The 19,570-nt window shown below is 40.9% G+C and overlaps 1 protein-coding gene across 2 annotated transcripts in view; it reads right to left on the bottom strand.

The window, feature by feature from the left end:
• The window catches only part of PDS5B (PDS5 cohesin associated factor B), a 92,706-nt gene extending 73,382 nt beyond the window's left edge, over positions 1–19,324 (bottom strand). For both annotated transcript variants that reach the window (XM_060770842.2, XM_060770844.2), the window contains exon 1: positions 19,210–19,324. The gene's annotated coding sequence lies outside the window, so the exon portion shown is untranslated. The remainder of the gene's footprint in view (positions 1–19,209) is intronic.
• Between the last annotated feature and the right edge of the window lie 246 nt (positions 19,325–19,570).

Here is a 19,570-nt window from a genome sequence, read left to right as displayed (position 1 = left end):
AGTGGTAGGTTTTCAATTCTTACAGTTGTCAGAGCTCTTTCAACACATTACTCCACATCTAGGGGCAGCCAATGAAAAGATCTTCAATCAAAAGATCGTGTTGAAATTGTCTGGTTTTCCTACTCAGGAACATGCAACATATAATTGTCCTTCTTTAGGAGTCCCTTTCCAATCTATAATACTAGATCTGTCCTATACATATACAGTGGGGGGAGGAGTATTTAGTCAGATACCAATTGTACAAGTTCTCCCACTTAAAAAGATGACAGAGGTCTGTAACTGACTTCATAGGTAGACCTCAACTATGAGAGACAACATGAGAAAACACATCCAGAAAAATCACATTGTCTGATTTTCAATGAATTTATTTGCAAATTGTGGTGGAAAATAAGTATTTGGTCACCTACAAACAAGCAAGATTTCTGAGTCTCACAGATCTGTAGCAATTTAAGAGGCTCCTCTGTCCTCCACTCATAACCTGTAGCAATGGCACCTATTTGAACTTGTTATCAGTATAAAATACACCTGTCCACAACCTCAAGCAGTCACACTCCAAACTCCACTACGGTGAAGGCCAAAGAGCTGTTGAAGGACACCAGAACCAAAATTGTCACCCTGCACCAGACTGGGAAGATTGAATCTGCAATAGGCAAGCAGCTTGGTGTGAAGAAATCAACTGCGGGAGCAATAATCAGAAAATGGAAGAGATGCAAGACCACTGATAATCTCCCTCGATCTGGGGCTCCACACAAGATCTCACCCCGTGGGATCAAAATGATCACAAGAATGGTGAGCAAAAACCCAGAAACCACACATAGTGAATGACCTGCAGAGAACTGGAACCAACGTAACAAAGACTACCATCAGTAACACACTATGCCGCCAGTGATTCAGATCCTGCAGTGCCAGACGTGCCCCCCTACTTAAGCCAGTATATGTCTGAGCCCGATTGAAGTTTGCTAGATAGCATTTGGATGATCCAGGAGAGTATTGGGAGAATGTCATAGGGTCAGATGAAACCAAAGTAGAATTGTTTGGCAGAAACACAACCCGTCGTGTCTGGAGGAGAAAGAATACTGAGTTGACCACCATGCCTACTGTGAAGCATGGGGGTGGCAACATCATGCTTTGGGGCTCTTTCTCTGCAAAGGGACAAGGGTGACTGATCCATATACATGAAAGAATGAAGGGGGGCATGTATCATAAGATTTTGAGTGCAAACCTCATTCCATCAGCAAGGGCACTGAAGATGATACATGACTGGATCTTTCAGCATGACAATGATCCCAAGCACACCACCAGGGCAATGAAGGAGTGGCTTCGTAAGAAGCATTTCAAGGTCCTGGAGTGGCCTAGCCAGTCTCCAGATCTCAACTCTATAGAAAACCTTTGGAGGGAGTTGAAAGTCCGTGTTGCCCAGTGACAGCCCCAAAACATCACTGCTCTTGAGGAGATCCGCATGGAGGAATGGGTCAACATACCAGCAACAGTGTGTGACAACCTTGTGAAGACTTACAGAAAACGTTTGACCTCTGTCATTGCCAATAAAGGATATATAACAAAGTATTAAGATGAACTTTTATTATTGACCAAATACTTACTTTCCACCATAATTTGCAAATAAATTCATTAAAAATCAAACAATGTGATTTTCTAGATGTATTTTTTCATGTTGTCTCTCATAGTTGAGGTCAACCTATGATGTCAATTGCAAGCCTCTCTCATCTTTTTAAGTAGGAGAACTTTTACAATTGATATCTGACGAAATACTTTTTCCCCCACTGTATGTGTGTGTTTTTGAATAATATATATCTATGCCTATGGCTGGATGGCTCTTTGACAGGAGGGCCTTGATTATGTTTTCTTGTGGCAGAAAATGCTACAATGTCTGCTGTGAAGTGAGTCATCTGAATACACACTGCCATATATTCCAGTTCAAAGCAGAAAATGTGGGATTTCACTCAGCTGTGTGAAAGAGGGCCCAGTTAAGTGAAACGATTAAATCTACAAATTAAAGAGTTCTTGGTTGAGGATAAGAGACCACAAAACTTGCCTAAAGCCACTTTCACAGTGCATTGTTAAACGTTTTAAAATGCAGTCATGTACTTGACATTCCAACTTTAATAATCACAAGTAGTAAATATGATAAATATAAATCACTTCCTCATATCATAAATTTGCTTCTTCTCATATTGTTATACAATTGTTTGTTTATTTAAAACATGTATATTCCGCATGTATATAAATGGCAAACATGTATATAAATGGCAAACATGTATATAAACGGCAAACATTCAATGCCAGTGCATAAATAGATTCTACACACACATAAGCATTAAAAACATTTGTCTTGACATTAAAATCCACTGTTTCACCATCTCGATCATCTGGATCCAGTCTAGTTGGCATAGGGAGGTTTCCTGTTGCTGCCTTATTCCACTGTCCCAAAAGCTTGGCCCCACTGTAAAGTTTTTACCATTCTTCAAAGGACAGGGGGAAGGGGCTACAATCTCATAAACTACAGCCCCTGGTGGCCCAACGGGTTAAATCCTTGTGACAGCAGGATTGCTGACTTGAAGGTTGGGTCGCTGACCTGAAGGTTGCTGGTTCAAAGGGGGGAGGGGCGCAGATGTGCTCCCTTTTTTCAGCTCCAGCTCTCCATGTGACGACATGAGAGAAGCCTCCCACAAGAATGGTAAAACATCAAAACATCCAGGTGTCCCCTGGCCAACATCCTTTCAGACAGCCAATTCTCTCACACCAGAAGCAACTTGCAGTTTCTCAAGTTACTCCTGACACGAAAAAAAAATCAACTACAGTAATGTGTAGTTGAGGAGATTGTATAACAACAGCTCCATTCAATCCCAGCTGCAGAGTGCAAATTTGCATAGGTGGTGGGGGGGGGGGGAATCTGATGTGTTTTGCTTGTCCCATTTCTTTAGTCTTTCTCAAATTAAATAATAATAATAATAATAATTAAACTTTATACCCCGCCACCATCTCCCCAAGGGACTCGGAGTGGCTTACATGAGGCCAAGCCCAATAGTACATCAATAAACAAAAGCAATAAACAAAACGGCAAATACAGTATAATTAATATAAATCACATATAAACAATAACCAAAAAACAGTAACACACAAGGATTAAAAACCTATGGCCGGGCCAAATGTAATTGTTTACAAAGTAAAAAATAAACGCTGGGCATGAGCAGGGTATGATATCACTTGTATAGGGTTTTCAAAGAGAGATGAGGGAACGCAGTCAATCCTAACCCAGTAGTAAAGTGCATTCTGAGGGCAAATTGCTGAGAGTTTTCCTTATTCTGGGGGAAGGCACACTGGAACAACCACGTTTTCAAGCTCCTCCTAAAGACTTGGGGCATGCCTGATGTCCTTGGGAAGTGAGTTCCAGAGTCAGGGGGCCACCACCGAAAAGGCCCTCTCCCTCATCCCCACCAATCGCACCTGCGAAGGAGGTGGGAGTGTGAGCAGGGCCTCTCCAGATGATCAAAGAGATCGTGTGGGTTCGTACACAGAAATGCGGTCTGTGTACGAAAATTATGCCATACCAACTATGAAAACAGAAACATATTTCTATAGAAAGTAAAGAAGGAATTTTAGACTTTCCTAGACTTCTGCAAATGTGTTATCCTCATTCAGAAAGTTTACTCTTGATTCTTATTTGCAGCATACATCTGCATCGCATCACTTTTTTATGTGACAGTGTTCTACAGTCACAAAGCAACTGTCCCAATCTAGAGCCTCCAATCTTCATCATCCACAGCTAGTACAGATAAGAATGAAGAATAGCAAGATTGCAGTTCAACATCTGGGAGCCTTAGGCTGAGAAAGAATGCTGTGACGGCAATTAAATAATTTCATTTTTAATTATTGAAAAATATCTACTGATGTTTTATTCTGACAAACAGCAGTTCTAAAAGCAAGTTACCAAAGTTAAAGAATAAAAATGCAGCAAAATTAAATCCAGCACAATAAAAAACCAAATTATTCAGGAAGGTATATAAGGACAGCTACAAAATATTATATGCTTTCGGTTTGGGAGGAAACACAGTAGGTCCTGGAGATATTGAGAAGAGCAAAAAGAGGGTCCTACAGCTATCTCTTGTAAATACTTGTCTACTCTCTTTCAACAGGAACACAATAAGGAATGCCACTGAAGATTGCTTAGGGCGCAGCCACTTAAAAGTGATGGTCTGTGGACCGATGTCAATCCACAAGTCCTCAGCTAACACTCTGTAGCTTTTTTTTAAAGGAAAAAGAACACATATAGACAATGGAAACAAATATGAAACCAGTTCTTCGCAACTTGGGGAAAACTACCAGTCTCTAACATCCGACATGCTGAATAATATAGGGCTAGCAGTTTGGGCTGGAATATACGAGAGATACCCTTCCAGGACATCTGGCTCCAAGCCATTTCCAGTGTCAAAGGTCAGATTCAACACTTTAAATCAGGCTTGGAAACATAGGGAGTCAGAGCAACTATTGAAGCACTAGCATCACATGATCATTGAGAAAACATCTCCCTGCACTTCTGCACAAAAGAAATATTTCAAAGATGTCCAAAGGTGAAAAATGGTAACTTCAAGACCCTAGTTTTCAGCACACACTCCAGCATGTGTCTAACACTTTATAATTAAGCCAGTTCAGCTCAACACTGATTTGACTCTAAACCTAGACATTTCACTTCAGAAGCCTCTGCTTAGCGTGTTCAATAACTTAAGATAATCATTATGGATTGTTTGCACTCCAAATACTACTTCAGGTTTTATAGATTTTTTTTTCTCTTCTGAAAACTTTGGCTTTCCTTGAGAAAGAAAGTATACAGTGAAGGCTAATAAGTATACAGTGAAGGCTAATAAGATGTTTGCATTTGTTGCAAAAGGCGGAATAGCCTTGAAACAGCTTTAGCACTGAGTTTCTGTGTTCACAAAGTATTGCTTGTGGGTATTAGGAGAATTAAAAAAACTATTTGTGAACATCCACACTTCCCTTCCATGGCTTTCCAGAAGAACTTTGGCTAACACGTCCACAAGGAAGGAGGATGATGAACTGTAACTATGACTATGTGATTGTATTGACGATTTGGCTTGGGTAATTGTAATGATGATGTTTTTACTGTATTTTATTGTACTATTTTAATCTGTAATGATGTTGCACTCTGTTGTACTTGTATATTATTGTATTTGCATATATGTTGTAAACTGACCTGAGTCCCTCGTTTGAGGTGAGAAGGCCAGTATATAAAACTTCCAAATAAAAATAATAAAATAAAATAAAATAACAGTTTAGAAACAGGCAGAAGTATCTGTACAGTTGCACTGATTTTCAAAGGGTCCAGAATATCAGTGGGGAAGGTCCCTCGCACCCTATCCAGTTATACTCATTAGTTTAAGCTTGAGGTTGGATGTTTTGGCTGTGGTAGTTAAAACACTCAAAGCACTTTTCAAAGCCAACAGCCATATAAGCTCCTTCTCCAAAAACAAAGGATAGGCCTGTTCGTGTACAGTCAGTGGCAGAAGGCTAATGGGCCAAACCCAACTAGCATAAAAACCAACATAGTCACTGCTCAGATCTACTTGCTCCCAAATTTCAGAGTGGGATGAGCAACCTTTGGGACTCGGAATGCCTCTCAAACAATTTCTGAGGGTTCCTTGGTCTTCCAGCACTTTCTAATTTTCGAATACCCCATATCACATTCCATAATTTCCTGACATTTTTGGCCAAGAAAGGCCAAAAGCCCAGCAAAATTGCCTAGAGCATGTGAAATAAACTGGGAAGGAGAATTTCATTAAACAAATTAAGAGCCAGATACAATTTCATTGACAACTCAATAAGGGCTACCTTTCGGTCGACTAGTTCAGCCAGCACAAGGGTTCAACCCACTGCGCCACCGGGGGTTTTACACTGTAAAGGCATTTTGTCAAAAATGTCCTTTGCTTAACTGTCACATATTAGGACGTTTTAGTTTTTCAGTCTCAACAATTGTTGCAGCATCCACACCTAACTAGTCATAAAATTTAGTTATTCTATCAAGTGCACAGTTACTAACAGTTATCCAAATTTCAGTCATAGAATCATACAATAATAGAGTTGGAAGAGACCACGTGGGCCATGCAGGGAAAGCACAATCAAAATACCCCAAAGTACAGTTAGGGTCCCTTCCTAACTGTATGCATATGTGTTATCGGAGGCTTTCATGGCCAGAATCACTGTGTTGCTGTGAGTTTTGCGGGCTGTATGGCCATGTTCCATATGGAACATGGCCATATAGCCCGGAAAACTCACAGCAACCCACTGTATGCATATGAGCCATAGTCACATGAGATATGTAGCTTTTATGTATTTATTTTTAACGAGAAAAAACAAATATAACATAACTGCTCCAAAAATGTATTGCTTTTTGTCACTAGAATTTTCTGCCCCTAACCAATGCAGTAATAATAATAATAATAATAATAACTACTACTACTACTACTACTACCACCACTACTACTACTACCACCACCTTATTTTTGTATCCTGCCACCATCTCCCCGAAGGGACTTGGGGCAGCTTACATGGGGACAAGCCTGGTCAGACATAGATTAAAATAAACATAAAATGCCATATATTAGAACAAAAATGTCCCATGCCATCTCCCAGCAAGCCATGACGCAATGAAGCAGAAGCAGCATGCTCTGGCTGTCAGTCAGTTGGCCTCATTTGCAAGAAATCAACCTTTCTTCTCTTGGAGGATGATATATTATAATTTCCATGGGGAAAATTAAAATCTAACCACAATCCTAACCCTAGAATAACCTGGATAGAAATCATACAATATTTTTAAATCTTATAACACAGAGGTTAAAGCATAACAACACTTTACATCAGTGACAACAGTTACATTTAATGGAAGTGTATTCCATATATAGGGATACACTTCCAGAACACACTCCAGCATATTTAGGGACACACTGCCATTAATTAGGTATCATGTTTATTTTGGGCATATCTTCATTAGAGATGTGACGTTCTAATACTATGTGATAGTTTTCTCAGTTTGCTATCACCATACTACTCAGGGATTGGGGTGACTAATATGAACTTGTCATCTAACATATCTGAGAATTTAGTTTAAGATGATGATTGTGCAATGATCCATGACAAAGTAATATCCATGCCAACATAAAGGCATCAACTTCTGAAGAATGGGAAACCCAACCTTGCCACCAAAGTAGGAAGGAAACCAATAGTCGGACAACCAGATAGTGAACAACCTTCATGAACCTTTTACATCTACTGAATTGGACATGCCTCTCAATAAATGTAAAAATGACAAAGCAGCCAAAAGCAAGGTGCTGGCTGTTGAAGCTTATGAACAACTGCATTGCATCCTGTTAGATCCCCAAAATCTGGAGGAAAGCAAGAGTCATACCCATCTTGAAACCAGGCAAAGACTGTAATGATCCAAAAAGCCATAGACCAATCTTCTTGTTGTGCCATCTTTACAAAGTTCTGAAGAGACTTATTTTGCATAGAATTATGGAAAAAATAGACCGATGTATGATTCCACAGCAAGCTGGCTTCAGGAAAGGCAAAAGCTGCACATCACAACTGTTGAATCTGACTCAGCACATAGAAGATCGTTTTGAAAGCCATCAGATTACAGGATATGTCTTCATAGACATGTCAGCAGCTTATGACACTGTAAATCATCACCTTCTCTTGAGAAAAACTTATATCACAAAGGACTTCTACCTCACCCGCTTCATAGGAAATCTGTACCAAAACAGGAGCTTTTTTGTTGAATTCCAGTGCCAGAGAAGCAGGTGGATAAAACAGAAGAATAGCCTGTCTCAGGTAAGTGTGCTTGCTCCATCAATGTTTAACATTTACACAAATGAAACAGCCATTGCCAGCAGGGACATCTATGCTGACGATTGTGCCATCACCACCCAAGTAGGGAGCTTTGAAATGATTGAACAGAACCTCTCTGAAGCTTTAGGTGCTCTTACTGCCTATTACAGGGAAAGCCAGCTGATTCCTAATCCATCTAAAATGCAGACGTGCGCTTTTCATCTTAAGAACAGACAAGCATCTCGAGGTCTGAGGATTACCTGAGAAGGAATCCCACTGGAGCACTGCAGCACACTCAAATACTTGGGAGTCACTCTGGCCCATACTCTGACTTACAAGAATCACTGCATGTATATCAAGCAAAAAGTAGGTGCTAGAAATAATATACGAAAGCTGAGTGGCACAACCTGGGGATCACAACCAGATACAGTGAAGACATCTGCCCTTGTGCTTTGCTACTCTGCTGCTGAATACACATGCCCAGTATGGAATATATCACACCACATTAAAACAGTGGATGTGGCTCTTAATTAGACACGCCGCATTATCATAAGATGTCTACGCCCCACACCATTGGAGAAATTATACAGTTTAGCTGGTATTGTACCACTTGACATCCGTCAAGAAGTAGGAGCCAATAATGAAAGGACCAAAGCAGTGACATCTCCAGCCCATCCTGTTTGGATATCAGTCAGCATGCCAATGGCTTAAATCTAGAAATCGCTTCCTGAGAGAGATACTCGCAGGAACACCTCAGCAAAGTGACAGGTTAAAACCCAGCACCTTAATCAGTGTGTGAGACAGGATGAGAAACTCCCTCCCGGCCACACAGAAGATTGGACAACCTTGAAGACGTTGAACAGGCTACACTCTGGCACCATGAGATGCAGAGCTAACCTGAAGAAAAGGGGCTACAAAGTCGAGTCAACAACATGCGAGTATGAAGAAGAGCAAACCACAGACCACCTACTACAATGCAGCCTGAGCCCTGCCACATGCACAATGGAGGACCTTCTCACAGAGTCATCAGAGGCACTTCAAGTGGCCAACTTCTGATCAAAGGACATTTAGCATAATGGCATTTTTTTACTTTGTGTTTTTAAATGCATTTTAACTGTACCCTCAACTCACTTCTGACACAAATAAAATAAATAAAGCTTGTTTTTCACATACTTCCTTGCCTTGACTGCTTACATACATTGTTTTTCTAGATTTGTGCTACAATTCATTGGAATAGATTGTAAGGCAAGCCATATTATCTTCTATAGCCTTCTTAATTATTCAGTATCATTTTTAAAAAGAAATTCACTGTCCTAAATATAATTAAAAAACTGTGCTGGACTTTCTTGGCAATTTACATTCCAAATGTTCAGTACATTGTGGCTAGTGTATCCAAACACTTTGATAACATATCTTGCTTGAAAATCCCATTCAGAATTAAATTGTGTCACTGCAAATGACAATCTTCACATATCCACTGTATCTCTAGACATTTTGTGTCATAATCCTTTGCCATTTTCATTTTGATATGAATTTCATGAAATCAGTCATTCTTGCCTTTTATCTGGGCTGACTTTCTGATTTCCCTTCTAAAGCAGCAGGCTTTGGTAAATTAGCTGCCAAAATACCCAATAGTTTTAGAGGAATAAATTGATTTGGATTTTCTATTCACATTAATTCAAGTACATTTCCTTTACTGCTCTTAATTTTTCTGACTGTCCCTTGTTAGCATTCAAGCAGCTATAACATATCTATTGGTTCCTTTATAGTTTTTCTGATTTATTATTTCACTGTATACCCAATTTCAATTACTAGTACTACAAATCAGTTACCTTGGCAGAATTAGAATACAGACGCTAACATTTTTGCTAACACATTTCTGTCTATAATGTTCCTTTAATGCTGTAATCCCATATACTTTTAGGTAGGAGTAAATCCCACTGATTTCTAAGCAGACATGCACAAATAAAGATTTTCTCTAATATTTCAGTATTGAGTTTAAGTCACAATACATTCATTCCAACTTCAGTTTTGCCATCTATACTCTGAAGGAATTAAGTACTCCTGAAGCATTGGTCCCTTGTCCCATGAGGCATGTCTCTCAACTTCAGACAACTTTTACTCAATGTCAGATAAAAAGTTGCTTCATAAACTTTTCAAAAAAATTAAACACCAGCAACCTAGTTACTTCACAGATAATCTATATATGTGATTCTTCCCTAAAAAAAATTCTATTTACTTAATACAACACCCTCCTTCTTATACTACCACCTCATTGAAACTTCATAGCATTTTCTACTTCATCATAGTTGACAACAAGCTCTAGATTAGAACCTTATACACTTTGCTTCCCAGATCTCTTGACTAAATTTTAGGGAATGATTACTCCCACTTACACACAATCATAACCACTACATCAAACACATTTCATACGGTTCACAAACTTCACACCACAGGAAAAGTTATGACATTCAATAAAGCTAATCACAAATCTATTCATGTCCCCAATGTCATTGCATGGATCATCATTCTAAGAACTCACTTACCATGAGAAAAAAATACGGTCCTAGAAAACCCAACAATCACCTTCTTTGTCTATTCCAAATAGAACCTCTTCAGCCCAATCAAATAAATCGTCAGATTCTCTTAAGTGTTTCATTCCAATGCACTTTCCATCAGTCCAGAATCTTGGTCATGTATTATTCCTATATGCCATATTTAGAATATATTACCTTTGAAATACATTATAATATTTCCTATATGTTATAATACTGATAAAATAATGGAGCCCAAGGTTTTATCAATACAATGCTACCTTGAGATCTTCAGATAAGGGATGCATATAAATATTGTAATAAGGACATTCAAGAAGCGCCAAATAACAGAAGACAAGAATAACAGAATGAAATGGTAGTTTAAAAGAGGAATGCACGCATCTGAAAACTCTAAATGATCGTTCAGTACAGGATAGTAAAATGTGACTCTCCTCAAAATGCGATTAGCTTCAGATTGACAGGAAAAGGTTTTCTTTGAAATGGAACCTAGCCTCTTATGGTGTTTAGCATTCCAGAGAACAATTTAAACATAGCACAGCTTCCATTTTTTGTAGATACTATGTATCAGAGGTTTAAGGAAGCCTGTACTAGCAAATACCTATTCATTCAACACTGGATTTAGCAGTGCATGCAGACTGTACATACATCAGTTTTGCAAATACAATGCAATAACTTGTTACAAAATCAACTAACTTCTCATATATAAACATGCGTGCTTTGTAAATAATATAGTCAGATAACCATATTATGCCATATTCCTCTCCCACACACAAACACACTGTGTATATGTACTGTTATTTCTCTTTCTCCCAATTTTGAGCTAACAACTCTAAATTTAAAGATTACAATATCCCAAACTCATAGGGCATCTTCATAAAGTGTATAAAACGAAATATAACAAATGGAAAAAAGACTTGCACTATAAAAACCAACAACAGTAGAAACAACAGATAAGATGATATAAAGCAGGCCTCTTAGTTTCATTAAAAAATAAGAAGCTTAGGAAAATTCTTTTAAAGAGGTTTCAACTGGGACCAGAGATTAAATGGGTATCTAATGAACTAATTATGAAGATGATTTCATCATCCGGCCATCACCACCAAGAAGGTCCTTTCTTAAATGAAGAAACCAAATTCTCACTTCAAAACCTTTGACAGTTCAAGGGCTGAGCACAAAACAAACACAGGCTACGAATATTGTTATATTTCCTCTGTCATACAATCACAACAGCCCCTGATATAATCATATTTATTCACATATATAAGCCAAACAGGAAATGTGGATAAAGAAGCATAATGAAATATTGAGAAGACACCTGATCGCTGAGCAGAATTAATAACCATAGAGGATGAGCAGAAATCTGTTACAAGACAACTGTATTTAGGCTTCTATACAATTTGAAGTGTGAAAATTTCTCAAAGCAAAAGATTACAATTCAAGGTGCAATTATGCTTCTGAAATTGTACATACATACAGAACTTGAAGACATTAACCTATAGAGAAAAGTATAGCAGATAAATGGGGTGGGGTAGGGTGGCAGTAAACTTTACCCCTAATCTCCATGGGTAGATTATACCTTGTGCACTGACTTTACACGTGTAGAAATACAAATCTCAGCACACATGATATTAGCTTCTGAAATCTGAGGTACATTAGCTTATAAGCACAAAGCATTATCTACATGCAGAGGACAGAAGATTTACCACCACCACCTACATGCAGGGTACCCTGTTTGGGCTATCTAACATGGCTAATATTACTAAAGAAAACACAACTGCTCACATACAGTTTTGCAGATTGCAGGAAGAACTGCACAAACATACAAAGAAAAGCCACCTTTTCCACAGTATTTCAAACCTAAGATAATAAGCATCAACATGTGATATGCATCACATCACATGTATACGTCTCTGCTGGAAATTATTACAAAACCCAAATTTCCCATGAGTACATCTACATTGTAGAACTAATGCAGTTTGACACCAATTTAACTGCCAAGGCTCAGTGCTATGGAACCATGTGAGTTGCAGTATTACAAGGCATTTCTCCCTCTCTTCTAATGCCTCATCAATACTATGATTCTATAGTTGAAGTCCAAAACACCTGGAGGGCCGAAGTTTGCCCATGCCTATTCTATAGCATTGAGCCATGGCAGTTAAAGTAGTTTCATATGCACCGCTGGTTTACTTTGCTTTACATAATGAAGCAAAGACCCTTGTATTTTCTGCCAAGAACCAGTCATTATGATTTGTGACAATCAGGACTGCTTTACTCTAAAAGTGTTTCCATAATACCAAATATCTCAGATCTGGAATCCTGTATGAATTTGTTTTCTCTCCTAACCTTTTATTTGAGCAAATCAATGGCTTACAAAACCTCGGAATTGGAGATTACTAATATGGTTCCTTCAGGGATATGACCACAATTAGATCCAACAGCATTCCCAGTCTCAGGGTGCATCTACGCCGTAAAATTAGTACCTTTACATGGAGCAATAGTATGGAACCGTGGGAACTGTAATGTAACAATACCGATATATCAGTCCCTAAGACTTCATGATGACCATTGGGAACATCAATTACCAATTTGTCTCAACAAACTACAACTCCTAGGATTCCATAGAACTAAGCCATAGCAGTTAAAGTAGGGTTAAACTGCTTCAATTCTACAGAGTAGATGTCCCCAACATCAGAGGAAAGGAGGGGCAGTCTTGTCCTTCCCAGTAGGCTGAGGCCAAAATAAACTGCTGTATTAGCTCCTAAGTTGTTTATTCTTTCTCATTCATAACTTTTACCATATTGACCATACTCCTATACTGCTTGAACAAAAGTGTCCTGGTTTTATCAGTTCATGTGGTGTTAAAACTTAATTAATTTTACAGTGAAGATGTACCTCAGATCCGCATGCTACAAATCAACACAGTTTGGATCTGTTATATTGGAGACAGTTAGCAACATACATAGAGACATACAAAAAACTTCCTCAGAGACGGGAGAAAGGTGGTTCTTACGACAGGCAAATTAAGAGACTATAATGATGCACTGAACATCGTAGAATTGCTACTGTTTGACACCACTTTAATTGCCATTGTTGTTGTTATTTATTTATTTATTTATTTTTATCCTGCTTTTCTCAAAGTGGCGTACAACAGTTAAAAGTGGCAAAAACTACATAATATAAAAAATTCAACAAAAAACATATAAACAAATTACACACTACATAAACCATATATAACAAATTAATAAATTAAGACATTATACAATTAAAATTCCCTGACCCTCAGGCCACTGAGGTTGTCCATTAAAACAGTTATACTAGAATCCTAAAAACTCAATTTCCTTTAGACCGTTTAAAAGCATTGCTAAGTCCAAAATAGCATTCAAAAGATGCCCATTACCCATAACTGTCTGGTCATTGCTTATTATTGATCTTCAGAAAAGACCTGGTTTCACAAAGATTTAATTCATGAAAAAATTAATTTAATTCATTGCCATGGCTCAATACTATGGAATCCTGAGAGTGTTGTAGTTTGGTGAGCCACCAGTCTTTGGCAGAGGATAACGAACTTGCAAAGCTACAACACTCATGATTCCATAGCATTTAGCCATGGAAGTTAAGGTAGTGTCGAACTGTATCAATGTTACAATGTGGATGTTCAGGTGGAATCTCCTATCCTATGATTTGAACCCATTGCTCCAAGTCCTAGTCTCCACTGTGTTAGTTTTACAGTGTAGATTAATTTTAAAACCAACAGTTTGGATCTGTTTTTGAAGATGGCTAGCAACACACACAAGGAACTTCCTCAGAGGTACATCTTATGCCAGACAAGTTAAAAGGGTATAAAGATGCATCCAAAATTGTAGAATTAATGCAGCTTGAAACCACTTGAACTACTATGGCTCAATGCTATTAAATTATGGAAGTTTTATTTTTGTGAGACATCTGCACTCATTGGAAGCAAAGGCTACAGACATTGTAAAGTACAACTCCCATGATTCCATAGCACTGAGCCATGGAAATTAAGGCAGTGTCAAACTGCATTCCTTCACAGTGTAGACGTACCCCTGATCTGTATATTAAAACCAGCACAGTTTGGATGTATTATATTGGAGACGGATTAACAAGATCAACACTGCAGAAAGGCATTAGAGCAGTCAAATGAAGATTTTGAGGGTGCATGCAGCATGGTAGAATCAATGCTGTTTGATGCCAATTTAGCTGTCTTGGCTCCATGCAATGGAGTTACAGTTGCTATCATAAATGGGGTGATTTTGTGCTATTATGTTTGTATCTATCGTTGCACTGAGGCATTTAATGTTTGTCTTTATTGTTTGTTGGAATCCGCTCTGAGTCCCCTCGGGGAGATAAGGCGGAATATAAATAAAGTTTATTATTATTATTAGAGTTTGATGAGGCAGCAGCACTTTAGTGCAGAGAAAACTAAAGCTGCAGTTCCCTAATTCTGCAGCAACCAATAAAGTGTCACCACTGTATTGATTTTACAATGCAGATGCATTCATTTTAGTGTAGATCAGGTATGGGCAAACTTCAGCCCTCTGGGTGTTTTGGACTTCAAATCCCACAACCTGTTAGTAATTGTGGGAGTTAGGCTGTTAGGAATTGTGGGAGTTGAAGTCCAAAACACCTGGAGGGCTGAAGTTTGCAAATACCTGGTGTAGATCTATACTAAAACCAGTGCAGTTTGGATCTGCTATATTGGAAACAGTGAGCGAAACATATACACACAGGCAGAGAACGTCCTCAGAGATTGAAGGAATATTTTAGACAGGTAAGAATCAGAATTGTTTGGCACCTCTTTAACTGCTATAGCCCAATGCTAGGGAATCCTGGGAGTTGTAGTTTGGCATGTCACCAGCCCCCTTTGGCAGAAAAGGCTAAAGACCTTCCCATAATTCCATAGAACTGACCCATGGAAGCTAAAGGGGGTGTCAAACTGGATTAACTTTACAATGTAGATGCATTGATTTCTCAGGATAGAATACATATTAAAACCAGCACATCTATTGGAGATGGGTAGTGAGACATAGACACATCTTACGACAGGCACGTTAAGAGTGTATAATGCAGGCATGGACCAACCTGGGACCTCCAGGTGTTTTGGACTCCAACTCCCACCATTCGTAACAGCCTCAGGCTCCTTCTTTTCCCCCTCAGGCGCTTAAGGGCCTGAGGCTTGTAGGAATAGTGGGAATTAAAGTCCAAGGCACCTGGAGGACTGAAGTTTGCTTATACCTGGTATAGATCTATACTAAAACCAGTGCAGTTTGGATCTGCTATATTGGAAACAGTGAGCGAGACATATACACACAGGCAAAGAACTGCCTCAGAGGTTGGAGGAAGGCACATCTTAGGACAGGTAAGAATTAGAATTGTTTGACACCTCTTTAACTGCCATTGCCCATTGCTAGGAAATCTTGGGAGTTATAAGTTGGCATGGCACTAGCCCCCTTTGGCACAAAAGGCTAAAGACCTTTGCATAATTCCGTAGAACTGACCCATGGAAGCTAAAGTGAGTGTCAAACTGGATTAACTTTACAATGTAGATGCATCGATTTCTCGGGTTAGAATACATACTAAAACCAGCACACCTATAGGAGATGGCTAGCGAGACATTGACACATTTTAGGACAGGCAAGTTAAGAGTGTATAATGCAGGCATGGACCAACTTGGGACCTCCAGGTGCTTTGGACTCCAATTCCCACCATTCCTAATAACCTCAGGCTACTCCTTTTTCCCGCTCAGCCGATTAAGGGGCCTGAGGCTGTTAGGAATGGTGGGAATTAAAGTCCAAAATACCTGGAGGGCTGAAGTTTGCTCATACCTGATGTAGATCTATACAAAAACCAGCTGAGTTTGGATCTGCTATATAGGAAACAGTGAGCGAGACATATACACACAGGCAAAGAACTGCCTCAGAGATTGGAGAAAGGCACATCTTAGGACAGGTAAGAATTAGAATTGTTTGACACCTCTTTAACTGCCATGGCCCATTGCTAGGAAATCTTGGGAGTTATAGGTTGGGATGGCACTAGCCCCCTTTGGCAGAAGAGGCTAAAGACCTTCCCATAATTCTATAGAATTGACCCATGGAAGCTAAAGGGGCTGTCAAACTGGATTAACTTTACAATATAGATGCATCGATTTCCCAGGGTAGGATCTATACTAAAACCAACAGAGTTTGGATCTGCTATATTGGAAACCTTGAGTGAGACATATACACACAGGCAGGGAACATCTTTGGAGATTGGAGGAAGAAACATTTTAGGACAGGTAAGAATTAGAATTGTTTGGCACCTCTTTCACTGCCATGGGCCAATGCTAGGGAATCCTGAGAATTGTAGTTTGGCATGGCACCAGCCCCCTTTGGCACAAAAGTCTAAAGACCTTCCCATAATTCCATAGAACTGACCCATGGAAGCTAAAGAGGGTGTCAAACTGGATTAACTTTACAATGTAGATGCATTGATTTCCCAGGGTAGGATCTACACTAAAACCAACAGAGTTTGGATCTGCTATACTGGAAACCATGAGCAAGACATATACACACAGGCAAAGAACTGCCTCAGAGATTGGAGGAAGGCACATCTTAGGACAGGTAAGAATCAGAATTGTTTGACACCTCTTCAACTGCCATAGCCCAATGCTAGGGAATCCTGGGAGTTGCAGTTTGGCATGGCACCAGCCCACTTTGGCAGAAAAGGCTAAAGACCTTCCCATAATTCCATAGAACTGACCCATGGAAGCTAAAGAAGGTGTCAAACTGGATTAACTTTACAATGTAGATGCATCGATTCCCCGGGGTAGAATACATACTAAAACCAGCACACCTATTGGAGATGGCTAGTGAGACATAGACACATCTTAGGACAGGCACTTTAAGAGTGTATAATGCAGGCATGGACCAACTTGGAACCTCTATAATTCTACAGAACTGGCCCATGGAAGCTAAAGGAGGTGTCAAACTGAATTAACTTTACAATGTAGATGCATCAATTTCCCAGGATAGAATACATACTAAAAGCAACACACCTATAGGAGATGGCTAGCGAGACATTGACACATTTTAGGATAGGCAAGTTGAAAGTGTATAATGCAGGCATGGGCCAACTTGGGACCACCAGGTGTTTTGGACTCCAACTCCCACCATTCCTAACAGGCTCCTTCTCCCCCTTTCCCCCAGCCGCTTAAGGGGCCTGAGGCTGTTAGGGATGGTGGGAATTGAAGTCCAAAACACTTGGAGGGCCCAAGTTGACCCATGCCTGCTGTAGATTTATACTAAAACCAGCACAGTTTAGATCTGTTTATATTGGAGATGGCTAGCGAGACATTGACACATCTTAGGACAGGCAAGTTAAAAGTGTATAATGCAGGCATGGGCCAACTTGGGACCACCAGGTGTTTTGGACTCCAACTCCCACCATTCCTAACAGGTTCCTTCTCCCCCTTTCCCCCAGCCGCTTAAGGGGCCTGAGGCTGTTAAGGATGGTGGGAATTGAAGTCCAAAACACTTGGAGGGCCCAAGTTGACCCATGCCTGCTGTAGATTTATAGTAAAACCAGCACAGTTTGGATCTGTTTATATTGGAGATGGCTAGCGAGACATTGGCACATCTTAGGACAGGCAAGTTAAAAGTGTATAATGCAGGCATGGACCAACTTGGGACCACCAGGTGTTTTGGACTCCAACTCCCACCATTCCTAACAGGCTCCTTCTCCCCCTTTCACCCAGCCGCTTAAGGGGCCTGAGGCTGTCAGGAATGGTGGGAATTGAGTCCAAAACACCTGGAATGGAGGGCCCAAGTTGGCCCATGCCTTCTGTAGATTTATACTAAAACCAGCAGAGTTTGGATCTGTTTATATTGGAGATGGCTAGCAAGGCACTGACACATCTTAGGACAGGCAAGTTAAAGGTGTATAATGCAGGTATGGGCCAACTTGGGACCACCAGGTGTTTTGGACTCCAACTCCCACCATTCCTAACAGGCTCTCCCCCCTCCCTCAGCCAATTAAGGGTCCTGAGGTTGTTAGGAATGGTGGGAACTGAAGTCCAAAACACCTGGAGGGCCCAAGTTGGCCCATGCCTGCTGTAGATTTATACTAAAACCAGCACAGTTTGGGTCTGTTTATATTGGAGACGGCTAGCGAGACACAGACACACAGACAAGGAACTTCCTCGGAGAATGGAGAAAGTAGGAGGCATTTGGAAGCCCCTTCCTCGCTAGAAGGACGACTAGGCCGAAGAGGAGAAAGCAAAGCTCAGAAGAAGAGTCTTGGAAGTGGGGAGAAAAGGTGGGAAAGTATCCTAGTGCCACATTGGAGGGGCCATCTACACCGAGCATGGAACGCAGTTTCAAACCGGTACAGAAGAAAGTGCAGGCGATTGACAAGAGGACATCCATAGGAACCCATTTGCGGCCCTCGGGGAGGCGCACGTTGAGGGCGTCCTTTTGCGCGCTTTTGTGGGCATTCCCCCCTCGGTTTCGACCCGCATTGAATGCTGAGTGCAGACGGGGGCCCTGAGGGAAGCGGGAGAAAGGTCTAGATTGGGCTGAACGGGGCGGGGAGGCGGAAAGAGGCCCAGAAAAGCCCGCAAGCCAGGCAGGCAGGAAAAGGGCGGCAAGTTCAATATGCGAGGAACGGCTGAGGCGAAGGAAGGAAAGAAGGAAGGAAGGATGGCGGCGTGAGGCGGGGAAGGAGACGGAGAAGAGGCGCCAAACAGGCTCCTCGTCGGGAGCCCGAGGCGGCGAAAAAAGGGCCTTTTTCTGTCCCTTACCTGGAAAGCCGTGGCGGTGGGGCTGGAGCCGAGACAAGGCAGAGCCTCCTCTCTCGCCCTCGCTCTCTCTCTCTCGCCCGCCGCGCTCGGACACCACAGCCGTCGCTCGCGCCCGCCGCAGCCAATCAGCGCCCGCCGTGGGCCCCCTCCCTCCCTCCCCTTCCGCAACTCCCCCTCCCACCTCCCCTTCGGCGGCTTCAAAATGGCGCCAACTCGTCTCTTTCCGAGGGACCCCGCCGCTGAGCGGAGAGGCCGGCGCCAAAGTGAGGCAGCAGCGGCCCCTGCAGGTTGGGAGAGGAAGCGCAGGGCGAAAGCTCAACCAGGCATGGGCAAACTTCGGCCCTCCGATCCCCCTGCAGGT

This window comes from Anolis sagrei, chromosome 3, assembly GCF_037176765.1.
Source record: "Anolis sagrei isolate rAnoSag1 chromosome 3, rAnoSag1.mat, whole genome shotgun sequence".
In the NCBI taxonomy this organism is placed as follows: Eukaryota; Metazoa; Chordata; class Lepidosauria; order Squamata; family Dactyloidae; genus Anolis; species Anolis sagrei.
This window is presented reverse-complemented; position numbering and strand designations above follow the sequence as displayed.